Source organism: Tasmannia lanceolata, unplaced genomic scaffold, assembly GCF_043159265.1.
Source record: "Tasmannia lanceolata isolate RefF3 unplaced genomic scaffold, GAP_Taslan_0.1 ptg000007l, whole genome shotgun sequence".
In the NCBI taxonomy this organism is placed as follows: Eukaryota; Viridiplantae; Streptophyta; class Magnoliopsida; order Canellales; family Winteraceae; genus Tasmannia; species Tasmannia lanceolata.
Window position 1 is genome coordinate 15,882,159 of NW_027518684.1, and position 23,512 is coordinate 15,905,670.

The window sequence follows — 23,512 nt, forward strand, 5'->3', positions numbered from 1 at the left end:
GCAGCTCACTTTTGCAAGAGAGAAAGCCACCTCAGATGAATTAAATGAAAAAAGACAATCTGCCAAAGGCCAGCACATGTGGCTGTTCTTTCATGCAAAAGTGGGAGAGGTGGCGGTTCATTGTGCGGGCTTGTTGGATGGAAAAGGAGTTTTGGTGGGAATTTGCGGCCACGACCATGATTCCGGCAGCCCAAATGGGCATCAATCGAATGATGGATTTTAGCTCTTCAACTCGATGTACGGTGGAGATCTTCCAAAGATTGGGGTGACCGGATTCCAGCTTGTCGCCTTCTTGTTTGATGGCCGCTCGATCAAAGAACCTTCACACATTGTTGTTACAAAGTTTAGTTCAAGCAAATGACATACATGAACGCAATTTTGAATAAAACACACATCAATTCAAAATTGATACCTCTAAACAAAAGAGATTATTGCACTCTTATATATATTCACTCGATCTTTTTTTCTTGGATCAATTACTGTTGCATGCTGGAGAGTTGAAAAAATGACGAGAAAATGTTGAGTTTTGAAAAAACACTAACAGATACTACTTTATTAAAAAAAAACTTTTTAGGACGAAAATACCCCTAACATTACTTTATCTTTCTCTTATTTGTTTTTACACTTTATCTTCTCCGGCGATAAAAGCCTTCTTCTCCGGCGAAACATCTTCATTTCTCCGGCATATGCTCATTTGTCTTGAGAGGTTAGAAGGAGTTCTCTAGAGACGCCCCTTTCTCATTTTCTTTTTCTTCCTCCAAATATCCAAAATCTCATTATCTTTGTAAGTATTTCCCCTTTTCTAGTGGCTGTAGCCAAAATTAGTTGCCCAAAGAGCTTTCACTAGGCAAAAGGGTAGTGGAAGCCAAAATAGTACTCGAAGCAAAATGTAAGTTAGGCAAAAATGATAGTCGAAGCCCAAAAAATGCTAGTTGAAGCCAAAAAAAAGTTACTCCAAGCCAAAAATGATAGTCGAATCCAAAAAATAATAGTCGAAGCAAAAAAAAATGATAGTCGAAGCCAACAAATATTTCTCGAAGCTAAAATATATTAGTTAAAGACGAAAAAAGTTCCAAATGTTACTGGAATTTAAAAGTTTTAGTTGCAACCAAAAACATGTTAGTTGAAGCAAAAAAACCAGTTATTTGAAGCCTAAAAAACTTTAGTCGAAGCGAAAAACACAACGGCGAATGTTACGGGAAGCACATTTTTCACTTCGACCAAGTAATTTTTGGCTTCGACCAAGTAAATTTTGGCTTCGAATATCCTATTTTGGCTTCGAGTACCTGTTTTTGCGTTGAGAAGAAGATGGGGAGATCTCTGAAAATAACTAATCATTTGATGTCCATTGGATGGCACGAAAATGATGAACATATGACTTTGCCATAGCATCTCTTTTACAAGTTTAGAAGTTAAGAGAGGTAGTGGAGTTTTCCATTAGCCACAGTAACACAACAAAAAATTATCAAATGGGGTTTCTCAACATGTTCATAATCCAATTTCTCCTTCTCATCTTCCCATTCTATTTTATTCCTCTGCTCACATGACGATATAAACACTGATAGATCGGTGCTCTTGGCTTTCAAGAAAGGCATAGTTGTTGATCTTCAGAATCCCTCAGGACAAAGGAGCATCTGCTGCCAGAGAAATGAGATGTTTCGCCGAAGAAGAAGGCTTCTATCGCAGGAAAATCTCGTCGTTTCACACAAAATGCGTTGGAGTAAAACCTAGAAATGAAAGAGTGTAAAACCTGCAAGTAAAAGAGTAAAATGGTAAAACCAAGAAGAGAAAGATTAAAGTAAGTTGAGGGGTATTTTCGTCCCTAGCAACATTTCTTTTAATAAAGTAGCATTTGTTAGTGTTTTTTCAAAACTCAACATTTTCTCGTCATTTTTTCAACTCTCTAGCATGCAACAGTAATTGATCATTTTTTCTTTCACTGTTACAAAGTTTAGTAAGAAAAATCGGAGTTGGCAGTACTATGTTTTGATAATGGTGCAGATCTGCATTTTCTATTCTCTTAACAGCTTATTAAATAATAAAAGACCAGCGTGTTTTTGCCAAGACTTTTTTCGTCCTGTATTAATTATAATAAAATCACAGTTCGTTTTCAATATTAAAAATACGGGAAAATGACCAAATAGAAGGGGTTTCTTCTGACTATGACATTTCAAGAGGGCTGTTTTCTAAATCACCAATCAAGAGTGCATATGACTAAAATGCCCTTGACTCTCTCTCTCTCTCTCTCCCCCTATCAAATCACCTATTTGAAATGATTACATTTAGGAGAAAATAAATCCCAAAACCCACCTTTTTCCCTCTTCTTCTTCTTCCTCCCACCTACCAAAAAAACGTACGTATGAAAAACCCAAAAACCTCCATTTTTGAAACCCAAAAACCTCCATTGTTAGATGCCAAAAGCTCCATTCTAATGCTAAAAACCTCATTTTTAGATATGAAAGCCTTCCTAACCCTTCATTGCATTGCACAACGCTTCCATTTTCAACAAATATTGGAAAAAAACGTTATTAGATTTGGAAATCTTAAAAATCTTCACTAGAAACCACCATTCCATTGCAGAAAGCTTCCATTGAATGGAAAGGTACCCCTCTCCCTTCTCTTTCCATTATAAGGCATGTTTATAAACTTGAATGAAAGTTTTTCATGTTAAACTACTGTCTTCCATTGCAGAAAGCCTTCAATCACTATTTAATCTTATTTAAATTACTTTAAACACTTTATAATCGTTGTTATTTTACTGTAATCCACTAATTTCTTAAGTTAAACCAGTATTTCACTACCATAAACCAGTACTCAAGTGGGTGTTTATAAGTGGTTTATATAGGTTCTTTGGGTAAGATTTCTCCGTAGTGGTTTATAATCGTAAGTAGTGGTTTATTAAGGGTTACCAGTGGTTTAGAGTGTTTATAATTGGTTTATAAGGATTAACAATGGTTTAAAATGTTTATAAATGATTTATACAGGGTAAGAAGTAGTTTATAGTGTTTATAAGTGGTTTATATAGGCTTATCAGTGGTTTAGAGTGTTTATAACTGGTTTATATAGGGTAAACAGTTGTTTATATAAGCCTATCAGTGGTTTAGACTGTTTATAAGTGGTTTATGTAGGCTTATCAGTGGTTTATAGTACTTATACATGGTTTATACAGGGTAAGAAGTATTTTATACTGTTTATAAGTGGTTTATATAGGTTTATCAGTGGTTTAAGTTTTTACAACTGGTTTATATAAGGTAAACAGTGGTTTATATAGGCCTATCAGTGGTTTAGACTGTTTATAAGTGGTTTATATAGGCTTATCAGTGGTTTAGAGTGTTTATAGATGGTTTATACAGGGTAAGAAGTAGTTTATAGTGTTTATAAGTGGTTGGTGGTTTAGAGTTTTTACAACTGCTTTATATAAGGTAAACAGTGGTTTATATAAGCCTATCAGTAGTTTATATAAGCCTATAAGTGGTTTAGACTGTTTATAAGTGGTTTATGTAGGCTTATCAGTGGTTTAGAGTGTTTATACATGGTTTATACAGGGTAAGAAGTAGTTTATACTGTTTATAAGTGGTTTATATAGGTTTATCAGTGGTTTAGAGTTTTTACAACTGGTTTATATAGGGTAAACAGTGGTTTATATAAGCCTATCAGTGGTTTAGACTGTTTATAACTGGTTTATGTAGGCTTATCAGTGGTTTAGAATGTTTATACATGGTTTATACAAGGTAAGAAGTAGTTTATAGTGTTTATAAGTGGTTTATATAGGTTTATCAGTGGTTTAGAGTTTTTACAACTGGTTTATATAAGGTAAACAGTGGTTTATATAAGTCTATCAGTGGTTTAGACTGTTTATAAGTGGTTTATGTAGGCTTATCAGTGGTTTAGAGTGTTTATACATGGTTTATACAGGGTAAGAAGTAGTTTATACTGTTTAAAAGTGGTTTATATAGGTTTATCAGTGGTTTAGAGTTTTTACAACTGCTTTATATAAGGTAAACAGTGGTTTATATAAGCCTATCAGTGGTTTATATAAGCCTATCAGTGGTTTAGACTGTTTATAAGTGGTTTATATAGGCTTATCAGTGGTTTAGAGTGTTTATACATGGTTTATACAGGGTAAGAAGTAGTTTATACTGTTTATAAGTGGTTTATATAGGTTTATCAGTGGTTTAGAGTTTTTACAACTGGTTTATATAGGGTAAACAGTGGTTTATATAACCCTATCAGTGGTTTAGAGTGTTTATAAGTAGTTTATATAGAGTTACCAGTGATTTTAGAGTGTTTATAAGTTGTTTATTTAGGATAACCATTGGTTTAAAGTGTTTATAAGTGGTTTATATTGGCTTAACAGTGGTTTATAGTATTTCTAAGTGCTTTATATGGAGTAAGTAGTGGTTCATATTTCCTTGTCATGACTTAGTAGGTCTTAGTAGTGGTTTATGTTGTTTTATGGAGACTTAGCAATGGTTGAAGTTGTGCATAATTCAAAAATGGGTGCTTTACTTGTTAATTGGAATGGTTTTTTTTTGAATTGGTTATTTTGACAATGGTTTAATTTTGTGTAAACAGGAGAACAGTAGAACGAAGAGCTTCTTTTATCTTACAAGTCGACGGCTTTGTAAATAATGCGGTATCATTTGAATACGTAGGAGGGAAGAAGTTGCCATTAATTGTGGGTTAGAAAATAAAATTTAGAGAATTTGACACTCTAATTCACAGGAAAATTGGGACTAATCGAAGTAATGTTTCTTTATCCATCAAGTGTCGATATATTTTAGACCCATGTCAGATCATCTTATACGATATTCGAGATGATAACGACCTTGATCTGGTGATGATGCTTTTTGATAGTACGGTTATTAATTCTCTGAGCTTGTATGTAACTAAAGAGTACAATTTTGGAGGAAACAATTCTCCTCACCCTACGGATGTCGGTCTGCTGTATCGGTGTGGAGATCCTCCTGATGAAGGAAGATGTGGTGATGGATATACGAGTAATAGGTCAAATAGTTGATTGTTTACAATCCATTTGTGAAATTGCCTTCCCTTTATTGTTACTCACCTTTGCGCAGATGTCACGTCAACTTAAGTGAAGTTTATGAAGATCATATTTCTTACCGGAATGTTGGTGTCGCAACGATCCCTACCTCATTTGCAGACGCTTCGAGGCCGAAAATTAATTCTGTCCCTGCATTACCGAGTCCATCGGTCGTTGCTCGAGAAGGAAAAAAAAGAAGACATAGCAGTAGTCATAACATACATCCGTAAATTATAGTAGAGAGCAATTGTTGAGTGCTATTCATATTCCTTCCTTTCATTTATGAATCGATTATTTTATCTCTAATTGCTACCCGATGTGCAGCTACGAAGTGGACTTGAATCAGGATTTTGATGATCCAAATTTTAATGAGACCGACACCACTGAGACCGAGTTTGAGACAACCCACCCAAGCCAATACGAGGAGGAGTTGTCTAGGAATTTTGGAGGTGATGTTCATGCTAATGAATTGATTAGACCGAACGATGGCAGTAATAACGATGATGATGAAGAGGACTTCAGTGACAGTGAGGACATGGGTGATGAGCAGGATGAACCTACTAATTATCTAGGCAATGCTTTGGGAAATACGTATGAAAGGCAGCCGATGGAAGCAGATGAAATGGTTGTAGGGGCTGATGAAGTAAATAAGATTGTGCGACTTGAGGAGTTCACGGTTGGGGCAATGTTCCCAAATCTTAAAGTCTTAGAAAAGAAAGTCAGAGACTATGCAATCCAGCATCATTTTGTGTTTGTCCCACAAGAGAAAAATCCCACAAAGTATGGCGTTAGATGCAAGGAGCGTAGTTGCCCGTGGCGTATCACAGGGACCACTTACACAGATTATGTTAAGGTAAAAACATTTATCCCCCAACACACATGCTCAGGCACAGTGAAAGGGAACGATCATCCCATGGCCACTGCAAAATGGGCTGCTGAAAATTGTGTAGCCTTATTCCCCCGACCAGAAGACGTCAAGGCTACTTTGATAAGAGAGTACATCAAGGTCCAGTGGGGTATAACATTGTCCTATCGAAAAGCCCACATGGCGAAGGAGCTTACACACGAAATTAAGTGCGGAAATGCCGAGGCGTCTTACCGCATCCTGCCTGCGTATATTGAGGAGTTGGTAAGAAGGAATCATGGCACAATAATACGGTTGTGCTGATCCCGAGAGTTACGGCCAAGAGGGGATGATACTTTCGCCCGTTTATTTTGGTCATTTGGCCCTAGCATACTTGCATTCAACCGAACAGTTAGCCCCTCGCCCTAATTGACGGGACCCATTTGCGGGGGAAGTACAGGGGGACTCTACTAGCCGCAACTGGGATAGACGGCAACGGTGGGTTATTCCCGCTAGCATTTGCAGTAGTCGAGGCTGAGACGTATGAAAGCTGGGTATGGTTTCTGCATCCGTCATAATTTCATTTCAGCGGGTCGAGATGTCATCACGATTGGGTCGGACCGGATGAAGGGGTTGCCTAGAGCCGTAACTGAAGCTTTGCCCAGGTCACACCATAGCTATTGCATCCATCACCTCAGTGCCAACTTCCATTCAACCTTTAAAAATGAAAAGCTCCGGAAACTCTTTATGACAGCTGCATATTCCCTAAGGGAGGGTGCTTTTAAGGATGCGATGGAGAGTATTAAAAGTCAGAGTAAAAGAGCACACCAATGGATATCGGACATTCCTAAAGAAAATTGGGCGAGCGCGTATTTTGAGGGATGCAGATATAATGTGTTGACAACTAACGCAGCTGAGTGCTTCAATGCCGTTTTAAAGGGAGCAAGGGAGTTGCCAATTGCAGCACTTGTCGAACACACAAGATGGAAAGTTTGCGACTTCTTTCAGTTCCGTCAGAAGACATGTAGCAAATGGACGACTCGTTTGACACAAAAAGCGGAATCCTGGTTGGCGGAAGCACGTAAAGAAGCAGGTGCCTATACGCCGTGGCAGTGTAGTTGGACCGAATTTCAAGTAACGTCCAGGTATCACGTTGACCAGGTGGACTTAGCTAAGCAAACATGTACGTGTCGTATGTTCCAAACGATGGGAATTCCGTGCGGGCATGCGATAGCAGCCATGGGACTAAACCACCAAGATCCATACTGTTACTGCCAGGATTGGTATCTGGCCGATGCATATCGGAAGACTTATGATGGAGTAGTTTATCCCACGTTAGATCGATCGCAATGGCCAGATCCTTCCCATACTTTGCCGTTGGTATTGCCGCCAAAAGTAAGACGACAGCCAGGGCGACCAAAAAAAGTCAGAGTGGAGAGAGGACTGGAAAGAGGAGTGCATCATAAGTGCGGTACCTGCGGGCAACTTGGACATAATAAGAGATCGTGCAAGAATCCTCCCATCGTAAATCGTCAGCAAAACGAGGCTCCAATCGGGCCTTCCGCACCAATGGAGAACATGTATGATCAATCTAACATGTTTTTTTTACCAGTCCTCGATACAACCCGTGCTGGTGTTAATCGATTCGTGCAAATTTTATTGCAGGCCTGGTCTATCCTGCCTGCCTCCGTTTTTTCTGTAAGTATGAATTGCAGGCCCGGCATTTTTTGGAATACATAAACATTTTTTGGAATAATTATATGTTTTTTTGGAGTACATGTATGTTTTCTGTAATGGGGTGCTATAATTAATGAGAATTTTTTTTTACGAAGCAAAGGAGCACTTAGAATTGTCAAAACCTGAAAGCGACTGATCATAGAATCTACCTATCAGGTGCTTGGCCAGCATACGAACTACATTATCCAAATTATCATCCAAGAAGATAAGCTTAATACATCATAAGTCAGTATATATAAAGCGTCTGAGCAAAAAAGTATCCATCATCATCAGAGAACTGAAGCCATCTACTGCTCTGGAGGTGGTGGTGGAGGATATGAGGAACTAGCAGGCTGCTGACCCCACTGACCACCGGAGAGGTACTGGTAATAGGTGGTCCACTGTTCATCAATGTGTGTAGTAAGAGTCTGAAAGCGACTAGCCATCTCCGTGTCAACGTGAGTACTGAGCGCCTGGAAGCGACTGGCCATCTCCGTGTCAACGTGAGTAGTGAGCGTTTCGAAGCGAGTGGTCATCTCCCTGTCAACGTGAGTAGTGAGCTTCTCAAACTGAGAAGCCATGGATAGCTGAAGGGCCTCCTGCATAGCGGTGAAATCCTAAGATGCCCGTGGTGCCACAGGTGCCTCAGTATCCTGATCCGCATCTTCTTCTTCATCTTCTTCTTCTTCTTCTTCCTCTCCTTCTTCTTCTCCTTCTTCGTCTTCTTCTCCAGCTGCAACTTCAACTACTTCTTTGTTTAGAGCCATGCCCCAGAAAGACTTATCATCAAATGGAGCGGTAGGAATGATGGTCGCCTCACTATCCAGAGCAATGCCAAAGTTGCGGAAGATACACGTAAGGAGCATGCCATATGGCAAGGAGGCTCTGGACCGCTTAAGTGTTTGGAACATAAAACGGAAGATGATATAGGGTAGGCAAACCTTGCGACGCTCAAGAATACAATAGATGAGGTAGGCCTCTAAGGGCCTTAGAGCATCGGTCATGCCTCCGCGAGGGGTGAAGTTGCTGAACATGAAGTTGTGAAGCATCTTAGCTTCAGAAATGAGATGGGAGGCTTTCACTATCATGTTGGATCTATAACTCCGGGTAATCCGACCATACACAGTGTCGTGATCAAGATCATTAAGTGAATGGATCCCATTTCCAGGCCAAAAGTAATGCTCAAAACCATTGGGACTAATCTCAAGCATCTCAGCAAGTTCATGATAATTGAGTCGAATCGTTGTTTTCTTGACGCGAGACTCAATTTCGAAGTACGTAGGACTGATTGTGAGATTGGCATAGAAAAGACGTACCAATCTAGGATAGATAAGCTCATCAAGATGAAGAAATTGTGTCCATCCAAGAGCGTCAAACCGAGCTTTAAGGTCGAAGTGTTTGAGGACGTCAGGCTCTATGAAGCGTCCGGTGCGGACACCACGATTAGCCATTTTCGGCCATGCCTTCTTCGCTTGTGCAGAGGAGAAGTAGGAATTTGGAATAAGCTCCGGTTCGGGAGCCGGAGCCGTAGCTTTCTTAGACCGCTTCCTCGATGGTCCTTCATCGTCCTGGCGTTGGGTAGAACCTCTGATTTGGACATTTTTGGTTCGAGGCATCTTGAGAACAGTTAGGGAATAAGAGAAGTTGTAATGGAGGGTAAAACGGAAGATGGGAAACCTTAGATTTCTGAAAATGGAGATTATGAAAGAAAATGGAAGAGAAATTGATTATAATGGAAGAGATGACAAAGAAAATGAGGAATGTGGAAGAAAAAGAAGAGAAAATGGAAGGAGGAGTGTGAATGGAAGAAAATTGACAAAAGGAGGAGGAAATTGAGGAATAGGAAGAGAAATTGGGGGTTTTAGCAGGGATGACGCATTTTATGGGTTTTTGGGTAAAAAACAGGGTTGTGGAGGATGAAGATGATAAATTAGGGTTAGATTTGAACGGATTGTAAGGGAGAATGGTTAGTGGAGTTAGGTTTGGAAACAGTTTTCAGAGAGAACGGAAAACGAAGGGAGATTAGAAGAGGGAAATGAAAAAAAAGCACGTTCGAGGGTTTAAAAGGGGTTACATAAGTGTCGGAATTCTGAGACTATGTCTCGGAATTCCGAAAGTTTTTTAAAAACCCTCAGACTCGCTGCGGAATTCCGAGACATAATTCTCGGAGTTCCGACCACATAGGTTTTACATTTTCCAAAAAGTCGAAGTTTACTGCGGAATTCCGAGAAAAAACTCTCGGAATTCCGACGAAGATTGTGAAAAACCCATAAATTTACATATACTTTCTACGGAATTCCGAAAATAATTCTCGGAATTCCGAGAAATTTTTTGTTTTTGCCGCGGAATTCCGAGTAAATGTCGGACTTCCGACCAGTACTAAATTTTTTTTTCTAACATAAATATCATATGTACCCTATTGTGCTATGTTGGATTTGTTTGACCACCTCCATTATGTCCATTATTTTGGAGCCTTTTCCATCCATCCTATCCCCATGAAAACAAAAAAAAATGAATTTGTTTCGAATAGTGTATTTCACTGCAAGCAGCATATGTGAACTCATGACCATGCGCAACAATCAAATCCTAATCCAACCAATTATTAGATGCCAAGGTCATGAAAGTTACATTCGATTTGAACCTGCATTGGAGTTGGAAAATGGAAGAGACTGTCTGATCCTTACACAATGGACAAATTTACACACATTACAATTTGGAACTGAAGAAATGGAATAAGTGGTCTGACAATCACCATAATACATTACAATTTACAGACATTACAATTTCGAAATGATATGTCTCGAGAGCGTCGACCTGCAACAACACCACCACAGCCCCTACAAGTTGACAGTCGTGCCACACCGGCCATCTAAAAAATCCTCCAGTAGTTGTCTTCTCATGACCGTGATCTCTGCCTGACTGAACTTTGGCGGCACATCACGTGCCAGGCAATCCATCTCCTTCAGCACAAACAACCCACAATCATTGCTGCAAAAGAAGAAGACATCATCGACCAAGCTCGTGGAGCGCAAATAAGAGGCACAATGAATTTAAGTTTCCTAACCCCTGATTCTAATGAAATTTAGTACCTGTTTCTCTGTATGGGCCTCTTGTCAAGTTCTTCCACTAGAAACTTACTTACGTCCACCTTCCACTTTTCTAAGTATAGCTCCTCCAGGTATCGAACCTATGCAACAATCATTACAGGGTAACAGTTTTATATACTTACAAATTTAACGAAGGAAGGTGAGACTCGAACTCACCAATGGTCGAACCTCTGTCCAGTACTTAACATCTTTCAAGGAGTTGTAGATGTAGAACTTTTCGTCCACCATATCAAGGACCAGAAGAATCCAATGCTGAGGGACATGCACCGGGAAGAGGACTTTTTTTAGGGTATCCGGCGGGCATTGATTCAAGAGGCAAACGTACTTCTCAACGGAGTCGGGCCCGGCGTATCCCTTGTCAGTTGTACAATCCTACAGAAGCAATACAAGCAAAGTGATTCGTGACCAAAACACATTCAAAGCTTCCTAAAAAATTATAAAATGAATTGGGAATGAAAAACGATTTATTCTTACGTAGAGGTAGGTGCTGATGGAAACACAGGCTCTTTCTCCAGGTTTTCTATTCCGTTCATCCCGGACGTTCAGATACTCGCCGTATACGTTCATAAGCTACGTAAGATAACATATAGATATTAGAGACGAATATCACTACTGAAAGAAGTCAGTATTAGAAAAAATAACCAAAACACTTACCGGAGAAGTTAACCACGCTACGGGGTCGTTAAGAATAACCAAGTCTTCCGCACACATGTACTCGTTGTTGATCTGTATGACTCGGTGGCTGCAAAACTCCGAATTGTTTAGCATTTACAAAGGGTAGATAACTATATTACAGAAGAGCTTCAATCCAATTTACCTTTTCGGAAGTGCAAGAAGCGGTCCGAGCAACCGATGGTTTTGCGGCTCTGTCACCGTCTGTTTATTGTTCGTCTTCTTACGCCCAATACCTCTAAACGGCGAACTAGTGTATTTAGAGGCTTTCTTCCTTCTTAAACCCAGCTTCACTACTCTCTCAATACTCCAAACTTTCGGACCCATAGGTTTTACTGGAGTGTCGTGGATGGAAATTACTACCGGCTCTATTCCCTCCCGTCGGTCTTGGCTTCCAAACATGACCAACTGCTGGTCGTCCCCTCCATCCGGACCTTCACCTTCAACCACCTCCGGTGTATCTTGGCTGGGAATGATGACCAACTGTCGGTCATCCCCTCCTTTCATCACCTCCCCCCCTCCTTCATCTCCATCCTGGCCTTCGGCCTCCTGCTCCCCTTCAGCCTCCTGGTCCCCTTCAGCCAGCTTGCTCTTCAACTTTGCTACTTCATCTTCCAACTCAGCTACATGATCTTCAAGTTGTCTTAACCTCCCCACTATGAAATTTAATTCAGCCCTGCTTATAGGCTTCTCTTCTCCATCCACTTTATTCTTTTCCTTATCAGTTTCTTTTTTTGTCCATCTTCTTCTCTTAACAGCTACGTTGCTCTGCAAAACGTAAATGTGAAGTTAATAACATATGAAATATATAGTTATTGAAAATGAACTATAAAGACCGTACCAGTAGACTCAGGGACGCTATCGTTTCTTCCTCTGAAATGTGAATGTCTTGGAGACAATCCTTGTCTCCAACACCTTTTCTCTTATAAACCTACGAAGATTAAAGAAAATTTAGATAACTTGAATACAATGACCCTATGTAAGCAAGAGAGTGATGTTCCTTACCACTAATATCGGAGTAGAACGTTTTGCGATCAACACATTGTCGACATCTAAGACATCATCTTCTACGACGGACTGCCGCTGTCCCTCTTCTCGAGGAAGAAGAGGATCGTCGAGATTGTCTACATCATCTGCTACGATGGATAAGAGACTCTCTTCTTCAGGAATATGTAGTAAGCACTTCAGAACCTGAAATTGAATAGTTCATTTCGGTTAGAATAAGTGAGACCTAGAGGAGTACAGAAGCTTTACGTCTCACCTCCTTCTTCTTTAGCTTCCTATCACGGATCAGGGTAATGAGGGTTGTCTGCTCCTTCATCCGTGTATCGATCCTCGAGGTCCACTTCAATAGGCGTGGACGCGCATCTGGAACTGAAGGTTCCCACAGGGTAGTATGCTCGAATAGCCACACCTGGAATGAAGACGTACGATGATTAGAGAACAAAAATTTAACTTACATATCACTTATATGGTACATACTATATGTACTATTTACCTGTAGCAGAATAGCACAACCGTTGATATATCCCATCCTCTTCTTCGAATATGAATCCAATGACTCTATGAGGAAGTCATACACAGGGTATGCCCAACCAATTCTTCTGATGGTCTCTGCTTCTAAGTAGGGGAAAATGCAGAATTTCGTCTTGTGATCCGTGGCGTCGGCATGTGCAAAAAGCACAGAGCAGCAGAGGAGTAGCAAGACATGTCTGACTGTCGCCTGGATCGATAAAATCTCGTCCGACATGGACTCTGCCCTAATAACCTTCGCAATCTCAGCGAATCTTGCCGTTGGACTGCCAAACCTCCAACCTTCGACCTCTTCCGTCGAATGCCAGTCTATCCTTATTCTATCCCCTTTAAGGCTTAGACCTAATGCTAATGCTACATCCTTAACCTTAAAGGGGACTACGATGCCGCCTACTCTAAATGCCCTGGACTTGGGTATCCAGGATCGCACGAGGGTGGTCAAAATTGCCTTGTGCAATTTTACACGTTCTAGGTTAAGCAAGCCTCCAAATGGGCTTCTACTTAGGATATCAGTATGTACATTCCTCAACTGCAGGGACTGGAAGAAGTCGTAAAACTTGGAGGGGCAGCATCTTGACGTAACATAAGACGACTGGAAAATAAAGCATTATTAGATATATAGCACATTACCAGAAATACAACACTTAAAAGAATAACAGGAGGCATTACCATGATTTCACGAGATGATTACTATATGCAAAAGATGAATATGAATCCAAATAATCAGATGTGGACCTGTTCAAACACAATGTGAGGAAACAAATTAACAAATATCCATTTAATTTCTTAGAAGCCTATTAGGGTGTTGAGCAAATTTCTAAGGAGAATTAAACCCCTAATTTATCTATTAAACCACTGTTAACATGAAAAATTAGGGGTTTAAACACCTGAATGCTCGCAAACTCAAACCCAATATACCACTGAAATGTCTATTCTATTTTTTAATAGCCTAGTAGGGTGCTGACCAAATCACTACGGAGAATAAACCCCTAATTTATCAATTAAATCACTGTTAACATAAAAAAGTAAGGGTTTAAACAACTGATTTGTAACAAATTCAGCCCCTATAGAGCAATGACATGTTCATTCATTTTATTACAAGCCTATTAGGGTGTTGAGCAAATCACTATGGAGAATAAACGCGTCATTTCTCAATTAAACCACTAATTTCTCCTAAATTAGGTTTTTAAACCACCAATAGTTAGTTCAAACACCTTATTTATCAATTAAACGACTGATTTCTCACAAATTAGGTGTTTCAACAAATAATTTCTCAGAAATTAGGAGTTTAAACCACCGATTTCTCAGAAATTAGGTGTTTAAACCACTGCTTTCTAACAAATTAGGGGATTATAACCATCAATAGTTACTTCAAATCCCTCATTTATCAATTAAATCACTGAGATTGATTTAAACCACTGATTTTTCATAACCCTAACTGAGAAAACGACTAAATCACTGACTTATCAAAACCCTAAATGACAAAACCACATAGAGACTGAAAGGGAGAGAGTGACAGTGAGAGAAATGGGTTACCAACCTGTGAGATTTGCCGCTGAGATTTGCCGCTCAGATTTACCTAGAGAGAGATACAGAGAGAGAGAGAGAGAGAGAGAGAGAGAGAGAGAGAGAGACGGAGAGATGGAGAGACTTGCCGGAATTTCTCTGCCGACGCTCGTATTTGCAGCGAGAGAGAGAGAGAGAGAGAGAGAGAGAGAGAGAGAGAGAGAGAGAGAGAGAGAGAGACAGAGAGAGAGATAGAGAGAGAGAGAGAGAGTAAACAGTGGAAAGTAAAAAGTAAAAAAAAATCAAGAGAGTAAAAACAGAGGGAGAGAAAGAGAGTAAAGTTAAAACCGTGTTTTTTAACTAAGGGTATTTCCGTCCCATGGTCATCCAAACCAGTCAACATCACTTCTGTTTGGTGATTTTGAAAACAGCCCTTTTGAAATGTCATTCTCAGTAGAAACCGCTTCTATTTGGTCATTTTCCCTAAAAATACTGATTTAGAATTGGTTGGAGGGCCTTTCTGTAAACGAAGGTCAGTGTAGTATCTATCGACCTTTGAAAAATATTTAAAAATAAAATAAAATTTTAGTCCATTTCACAAATTTCAATGACCAGTTGGGACATTCCCAGCATTCAACAATCAGAAGTAAATTGATTGGACTTTCAATCAACCAATTAGTAACAATAATTTTGGTTCAGGGGTAAAAACAGTCTAATGTAGGGCTCACAGTGTGGATTGTCTTGCCCACTCAAATAGGGGCCCACTATATGGGCTTCCAGACAGGAAATGATATATTTGCCTCCATTTCTTCCCAGGTCCACTCCTTGGAGTGTAAAAGTGTAGTCATAAATACACTACCTGGGGCTGGCCTGAAGAAAAAATGGGGGCCAATATATAACTTCCCTTCTGGACCCCTCAACATGTGGGCCGGGCTGACCATTTGCAATAAAGCAACACACTATCGGATCATTGTTCAAACATAAACGTACCTCAGTTGATTGGTATGGATAATCTTCCCAGTGGTGGAAATGGCTGCATCCAACTCTCCATTTTCATATAGAAGGCCCGGATCCGCCGGTCTAACCGAATTCCTCTTCTTGAATGCGGCCACAACCACCTGGGCCAACCGGGTCAATGGGCTGCCCCCGGGCTTCATAGTCTTGTAGAATGGGTAACCAAACAGAGAGACCACAACAGATATAGCCATGGCTATTGTGGGCAACCCTAGGCCCCCACATTGTCTTGAATATAGACTGCCACAGTTAGGGCCATTAGGGTTGCCAGGCCCATGATAATATAGTACCAATTGAAGAAGATCGAGCTCCGAGAAGCTCGTCTGGTGGATTTGACCAGGTTGAGTTGGTCCGCACCGAAGGCCACAACACAGGGTCGGAGTCCGCCAGAGCCTAGAGAAGTAAGGAAGAGTGAGATGTAGAGGACCCAGAGCTCCAATGCGGAGGCTTGTTCGCATGGTTTGTTCAGTTGGCATGGTTTGGGCCTGAGCCCAGGAAGGACTGAGGAAATGGTGAGACTGATCATTCCCTGTAAATTCAACTTTTGATTTTGATCATAGTAGGAAAAATGAAAATATGTACCCTAATCAAACGCATAGTAAACTTAATTTGATGTTGTGTTTTGGTGAATTAAGCTCTAAGCCAAGTGTTTGGGCTTAAGGTGAAACAACTAATCAGAGTTTCCAGGCCCACTTACAGTATTGCCACCCTTATTTTTTTAGTTCCACCCCTCTATTTAAAAAAAAAATTATTGGTTCATATAATGGAAAAATTCTAAATGAATGGGTGGAAGGAACCAAAAAAATTCAGTAACTTTGTATGTGAGATCATTTCCTAAAACTAAGAGCTCAGATAATTTTTGTTTTACCTAAAACTAAGAGCCTTAGATATTTGAAATGGTGCAAATCAGGCGTATGGGTTTTATTATATGCATATTTAGTTATTTTATTCAGTGGTTGGTACCTGATCTCTTTTATTTGTCTATCTTAAACGAGTTGATCGTCTAGAGTTGATCTAGGTATTCTCAAAACAAAGGATATATCATTTTTCTTTTGAGAAAATTGTGTGTCTATATCATTTCCAAGAGGTCCCAAAACAATCAATAACTCTATTTATACAATGTATTGCCAAAATGCGTTTGCCCTACTATTTATATAACTATATTTTTATCTACCTATTAACCTAAACATTTGTCTTTATCTTATCCATCAATTTTTATATACTTAAATTGCTATAAATGGCCAAACACACACACACACACATATCTATCTACTACAGTAAGCTGGGATGAAAAGAAGAGAGTTTTTTTATTTTTATGAAAATTACATGAGAATTACACATCACATTTATTGACTTTTTTTCACAAATGCACCCATCCAACTCATATAATTTCAATCTTACCCCCCTCCTTTATGGGTTTTTAAATTTTCAACTTTGAAAACTATGCGGATGTGGATTTCCCGTGACTGTTTTTAATCCATCCTTATCCCCATCTCCACGTTTCTCTCCTCTTTCCGAAGATGCCCTCCTTGCTTATCTGCTGGAAACCGTTCTCTTCCATTGTCTAGCCTCTCTCTCTCTCTCTCTGTCAGAATTCCAAAAGTCTCTCTACTTCTACGTCTTCTCAACTTTCCAAATGTATATATTCAATAGAATCGAGATTTCAAGAAATCAAAATTCGTTCTTTTCTCTTTCTTTTCCTAATTTCAGGTTTTCTACATATTCCACCCCTCTACTCCCGTAATTATTTATTGCCACGTTTCCTGCTAATAACTCCAAGATAGAAACTGCCTTTTCACCATTAATTCCATTTAGAACCTTTCCAATAATACTTCCCAAACCTGATTCCCTTCCAATTCCATATTCCCTTTCCTACTTCTAAATGAATTGCTTATGCGCTGCATGCTTTCAAGTTTGACTACAATATTAAAATTGTTAGTGATTTTGGATTTTCAAAATCATGTATTTTGCATGTTTTAGTGTTTTGGAAAATGTTTTATCAAAAGCGTTTGGGAAAAAGAAAATGTTTTCTTGAAAAGATTTGCTTTTACAAAAGGATGTAGAAGTGTAGTTGAAAAAATAGTCCCGTACCGGATGAGAGAAAAGGAAGAGAAGGGCTTATAAAGCACTACACTTTTCTTATACTTGTTGATTGCACATTGGGTTGAACCCATGGTTGGACCCGTGGGACGGTGCAACGCACCGTTCGCACACGCCCACGCGCGGCGTGGGCAATGGGCTATAGGGCGCATAGTGGCGCTTTATTGGCGCTTTTTTAGGCGCACTTTATTGGAGCCTTTAATTTTTTTAGATTTGATCTGCACCGTTGGCTCAAGATGAAGGTGGACCAGTCGGATGGGTGGGTCTAATGGTTCGTAGGCCCATCAAGCCGAATGGTTCGGTTGGGTTAGGCTTCGGTTCAGTTCGGGTCTAATGGTCGGCCCAACGGGCCCATAACTCCAACGGTCAAAGAGTGTGATCAAATGGGTTGTGTCCCTTCCCCCAACGGTCAAGTGCCAAGGGGGTGCGATCCACACCATAGATGGTTGATCTAACGATGACTGGGTTGGAGAGAGGTTTTACTCAAACCAACAGTCACCTCTACGATCGATCATGACCGTTCAATATCAATGGGTGCGATCTAACGGTCAGATTTCAAACATTCTGGAAAGGTGCCCTGTAGAGGTGTTTTTCACACTGAAAAGACACCAGGTGGTCTACAAAATGTGTAGAATTCAGTCATTTCAAATAAGAAAAACGAATTGGCAATTCTGACAGTTTTTACACTCTCTTCTACACTCCTACAAAAATCCCCAAGTATTTCTACATACTGTTTTTCTTTTGTTTACTGTTCTAGATCCTGTTTTTTGCAGAAACAGAATCTAGAAATTTCTCTAAGGCTTGAAATTTCGGAAGGGCATTTCGGGTTTGATTCCGCTAGTGCTACGCGTCATCAATCATTAGTAGGGCTTCCCTACTAGGCTTCATTGTATCTTAGAGGCAATTCGCGGATCTCCTTTGCACACTACTAGTGGGGGCGAATCTTGTCTTAAGGAAAGTGATATCACGCCTTGAAGCAACAAGTTTCTGTTTTCTATCAACAACAGTACCCTCAACATTTCTCTAACATATTAAACCCATTTGGGATTCATGGCCTGATGGGAAGCCGGTTTTCTCATTCTCTTCTTTCCTTTTGTTTTTTTCCAGTACAACACCATTCTTCCACTATTTCTTTCCACAAGAGTCTCAGAAGGGCCTTTTTCTTTTGTCTAACTGCAATTTGGTTTTGTTGCAGATGAATAGCAATTAGTCTACTCAGATGCTCAATTTTCATGAATGGCAGATGAATAAAACCACCCCTTATATGGTAGATATCCATGTTTAATGCTACTAATTTAATTCATATTTCTATCTGTATGGTAGATATCCATGTCTTATCTTAGAGGGAAAATAGTTTTGATAAAAAAAAATCTATGACTTTTGTTGTGTTCAGTTAGTGTTAGATGTTTTATCAGTTTGATCTCACAATTGTGAAGTTAATACCTTCCATGCTCATTTATTGTTTTAAGATTTTTGTGTGTGAACTTTTGGAATAACATCACCACAAATTGCTCATGGTCATGCCCTATTCTCTAAAAATCTCGTTCTCTATCAATTTTTCTTTTGCTATATTGCAGGTTTTGCTCGAAACTGTTTGAACCAGTTACACATCAAATAAAAATAAAGTATTTGAATGAGTTGTATGTTGTCCATATTCTGAAATACATTTGGGTTTTGTTAGGATTTTGTTATGGAAGCTATATGGGTTGATTATTTTGATTGTGTGGGCTTATGCTGGGCTTTTGTTTATTTTCAGTTTTGGAAACGGATTGTTGTACATATCTCCAACCGTAGCCGCCCCTAACAACAACTCTATTAGTAATGGTAATATAGTTTTTCCTATATTTATTCTTCCGAATGTATCTTCTTCTTTTCTTTTTTTTGAAATGGCTATCTTCTTTTTCTTTTTTCAAAGAATTTTCTTGAATGGAAGGACGGCATAATTAGATATAGCCTAAATTGAAATAATGGAAGATGTTCTTAACTCCCTTGGAGGCAATTGGTAATTAACCTTGCTGCAACTGCTCCTCTGGGTAACGGCTCTGTTTTTTGTGGAACAACAAAAACAAATATGGCAGATTGAGATATATGTAATATTTGTTAATGTTTTAGTAGTTAATGTTTTAGTAGCATTGTAATATTGCGATTGGGATATATGTAATATTTTCGTTTTTTTAGATGAAACCCCTTATTGACATTTTTCCTTTTTCACTGTATTTTTTTCGTTCGCTTCATTTCTTTTTTTGTTTTTCTTTCCCGTGCAATGCACAGGTCTACAACTAGTATATATCTACTACTATAAGCTGGGAGGAAAAGAGAAGAGTTTTTTTCCATTTTTTTAAAAATCACATGAGAATTACACGTCACATTTTTTGACTTTTTTGAACAAATGCACCCATTCAACTCATATAATTTCAATCCTACCCCCTCCCTTTATGCTTTTAACAAAGGCACCCATTGAATCATATAATTTCAATCCTACCCCCTCCTCTATGCTTTTAACAAAGGCACCCATTAAAGCCCTATAATTTCGATCTTACCCTCCTCCTTTATGGTTTTTTAATTAAAAAACTATAGGGTGATCTTGACCATCCGATTTAAGATAAGAGGAATTATGGAAACATCTATAGATTGGAGGGCTAGGATCGGCCTATGGAAATGATTTTTGGGGCACAACCTATTTATGTTGTGTTCCATCACATGGACGGTTTGGATCAACCTATGACATGGTCCGTACGGGTTTTTTACTAGTATATATTATAGCAGAAGAGAAATTAGAGAATTTTTTGATTTTCTGCAAAATTCTATCAATTTAACACGTCGATGTCCATCGTATTTACCGTTTAATGCCGTAGAAGATATCATCTATATCTATTATTTTAGGGAAAATCGTCCTTTCGAAGGGGTAGTTTTGTCCTTTGAATACAAAGAGAGAAAAAGGCAGACCTGTCTCATCATTGAGAAAACCCCTCCACACGTCTCTCTCTCTCTCTCTCTCTCATATACACATACATATACATATATATCTTTCCTTCTCTCCCTCTTTTTATCTGTTAATCTTATTCTACACCAGCGCAAAAGGTGAGTTCAATTCTACCTTCATGTTTGTCTTGAAACAAAAAGTGGGTTTTGTAGAGAAGATGAAGTATTGAGATATCTTACCTATTAATTTTTTTTATATGATGTCCTATTGCATTCATGTGGGTGGTATAATTGCAGATATAATCAGGTTTAGTTAGGGAAATGATCTGTTTGATTTTTCCATGATTGATGGTGAAGATGTTGTTAAGAAGTAATTTTACTCAAAACCAGAGAATTCCTTATGATATCTTTTGATTTTTTCTATTTGATTCATTCACAAGAATAATCCCAAAACTGTAAAAAACATAGTCGGTTATGCTCTGTTTGGTTGTGTTTTTTGAGAAAAATAGGGAATTGTAATTCTCGTGAGAAATTAATTTTTTTCGTAATTGTCATAACTTTCTACCTTTTGTTGGTATTTTTTTTGTAATTGTCATAACTTTCTACCTTTTGTTGGTAATTTTTCATTTAAAAGTTTCTAACTTTAGCTATTTTACTTTTCTTGTGTAATGATTACTTTTTTTTCTTATTTTTTCTTTTGGTAGCAACCTTTGCATGTGCGCATCTTTGAAACAAGGATGTTCACATGCCGAGAAGTGGCATAGGAGAAGTTTGCTAGCAAATTCCTATAAAAAAAGAAGAAGAAGGAAATGTTATCAACACTACTGTTTTCTTACGAGGGCACTCTCACTTTATTAAAAGAATGGTATGGCCCACACCATAGGATGATCCAAACCGTCCATTAGATGGGCCATAGCCTAAATAGGTTATGCTCCATTAGAAGAGAAATTATTTGATGGGCCATATCTTTTGATTCATTTACTATTTGATTTTTACTATTTATTCTTTCTGCCTTCTTAATTTTTTGATTTTCCCGTCAAAAACTTTCCTAACAGAGTTATTAAATTTTTTTTCCTCTGACTCAAAAACCCTTCACTAATGGCATACCTTTTCAGACGTGTTAAATTTTCATAGGTGTTAACAAATGCACCCATTCAACTCACATGTTTTCAATCCTACCCACTCCTTTATGCTTTTTAACAAATGCACCCATTAAAGCCACAAAATTTCAATCTTACCCCCCTCCTTTATGGTTTTTTAATAAAAAATCTATAGGGTGATCTTAACTGTCCGATTTAAGAGGAATTATGGAAACCTCTATAGATTGGACGGCTAGGATCAGCCTATGGAAATGATTTTTGGGGCACAACCTATTTATGTTGTGTTCTATCACAAGGACGGTTTGGATCAACTTATGACGTGGTCCGTACAGTTCTTTGTCGGCCCGTGCATCGCACGGGGTGTTTTACTAGTATATATATATAATGAAAATGATATCCACACTCCATTGATTTAAGAATGATTCTGCTTTCTTGGTTCAAATTTTCAATCGATCGATTGTTATGGGTAGACTCCCAAAGTATTTCAAAACATGGATGTCAGTGCAAAAGCGGCCAAGGCAAATCCTAGTCGACTCGGTGCACCGCAATCGAGTACTATGTTGACGCGATAGAACACTCGGTTGATGCGGCCGTATATAACTTGGGAGTAGGGGTATCAATGGACTCTCCCAAGTAGGGGTGTCAATGGACCCTCCAAATCCAAAATTTAATGGACAAGATCCATGGACATATTTCATGACCCTGTTATATGATCCAAACCGATCAGATCCAGACAACTAACAAAAGCCCATGGGACCGTTCTAAATCCTATTTTACAAAAATACGTCTTATTTTGTATAACTTTAAGTATTATTTCAGGGGTATTTTAGTAAAAATAAGTCGTGCATTTATTTTTTTCTATAGAATCCTATTTTTAGTTTTTTTTTTCATTATCTCTTTGTAGTCTAGAGTCACCCTACTGTCTTCCTTCTCTAACCATTGACCCTAAGTCCCTAGCCCCCTGAGTTGTCACCCTTGTCTCACCCTTCCATCTATCGTTCATGCTCCTGGTCACCCTCTTATGATCATTTTAAATGAGTAAAATGTAAGTAGGACTTATTAGGACACTCCGAGTGACCTCTTATCTGAAATGGATCATGATGACCCATACCCGAAGTAAGATCCAAAGAACACTCCGAATCAGATCTGACCAACAAGAGATTTGAATGTATCGCGACCAAGACATATGTGATCATATTGGCATGAAAACCACTTGTAGCAAATCTATCACAGAAATCATTGGCTGCACCAAATAGGGAAAAAAAAACAATCTTAGCTTCTCTTTATCAGCCCTTCATAAATTGTGTTTCTCAATCTAAAAATATGCAAATTCTATTGCAGCTAAACAGAAGTCAAGAAGAGAAATTTGTGGTTATTAGCAGCTTTTGAACAAAGCAGCCATATTTTGAGATTCAATCCAAAGAAGAGAAAAGAGAGTGACAAATTTTTTAAAATAAAGCAATTCATAATATGCATTCAATGGAATTCAAAAAGAAAGAAAATAAAATAAAGATGGGATTATAGATAATTCACCCAGAATAAAAGGCATTGTCCTGACTCCCCCAAGCTTTCTCTTCTTCTCTCCATCTTCACCCATTTTTCACAACATGGATCATGTTTTTTTACAAAGAAAAGTTATATAGGATGGAAAAGAGCATTGAATGCAGGTGAGATAGCAGTCCCAATTTCTTTATTTTATGTTTATATTCTATTGAATTTATATGTCCGCCAATGGACTTGAGGAAGCAACGGCAGAGAAGTCTCCTTCGTTTGACACGAAATACGAAATTTAGTAAAAAACAAAAAAAAACATATGCACTTGTTTGGAAGTTATGGTATAGAGGCTGGTATACACTGGAGCTTGGTGTATATACCATTTGAATTGTCCGATTGACCCACTTACCATGTATCTTGAATCTTGAATCCTGAATCCTGAATCCTTGTTTGTTTTGGA

General features: G+C 38.8%; 1 long non-coding RNA gene and 1 pseudogene across 2 annotated transcripts; both read right to left on the minus strand.

The window, feature by feature from the left end:
- Positions 1 to 40: 40 nt before the first annotated feature.
- On the minus strand, positions 41 to 23,226 carry LOC143880625 (protein NRT1/ PTR FAMILY 3.1 pseudogene; annotated as a pseudogene). The gene is made up of 3 exons (XR_013251768.1): positions 23,092 to 23,226; positions 15,413 to 15,965; positions 41 to 320 (listed from the first exon to the last, which is right to left on the minus strand). The product of XR_013251768.1 is annotated as a protein NRT1/ PTR FAMILY 3.1 pseudogene (transcript).
- On the minus strand, positions 11,166 to 11,831 carry LOC143881047 (uncharacterized). The gene is made up of 3 exons (XR_013251836.1): positions 11,529 to 11,831; positions 11,366 to 11,453; positions 11,166 to 11,281 (listed from the first exon to the last, which is right to left on the minus strand). It is a non-coding gene; the product is annotated as an uncharacterized LOC143881047 (long non-coding RNA).
- Positions 23,227 to 23,512: the final 286 nt, after the last annotated feature.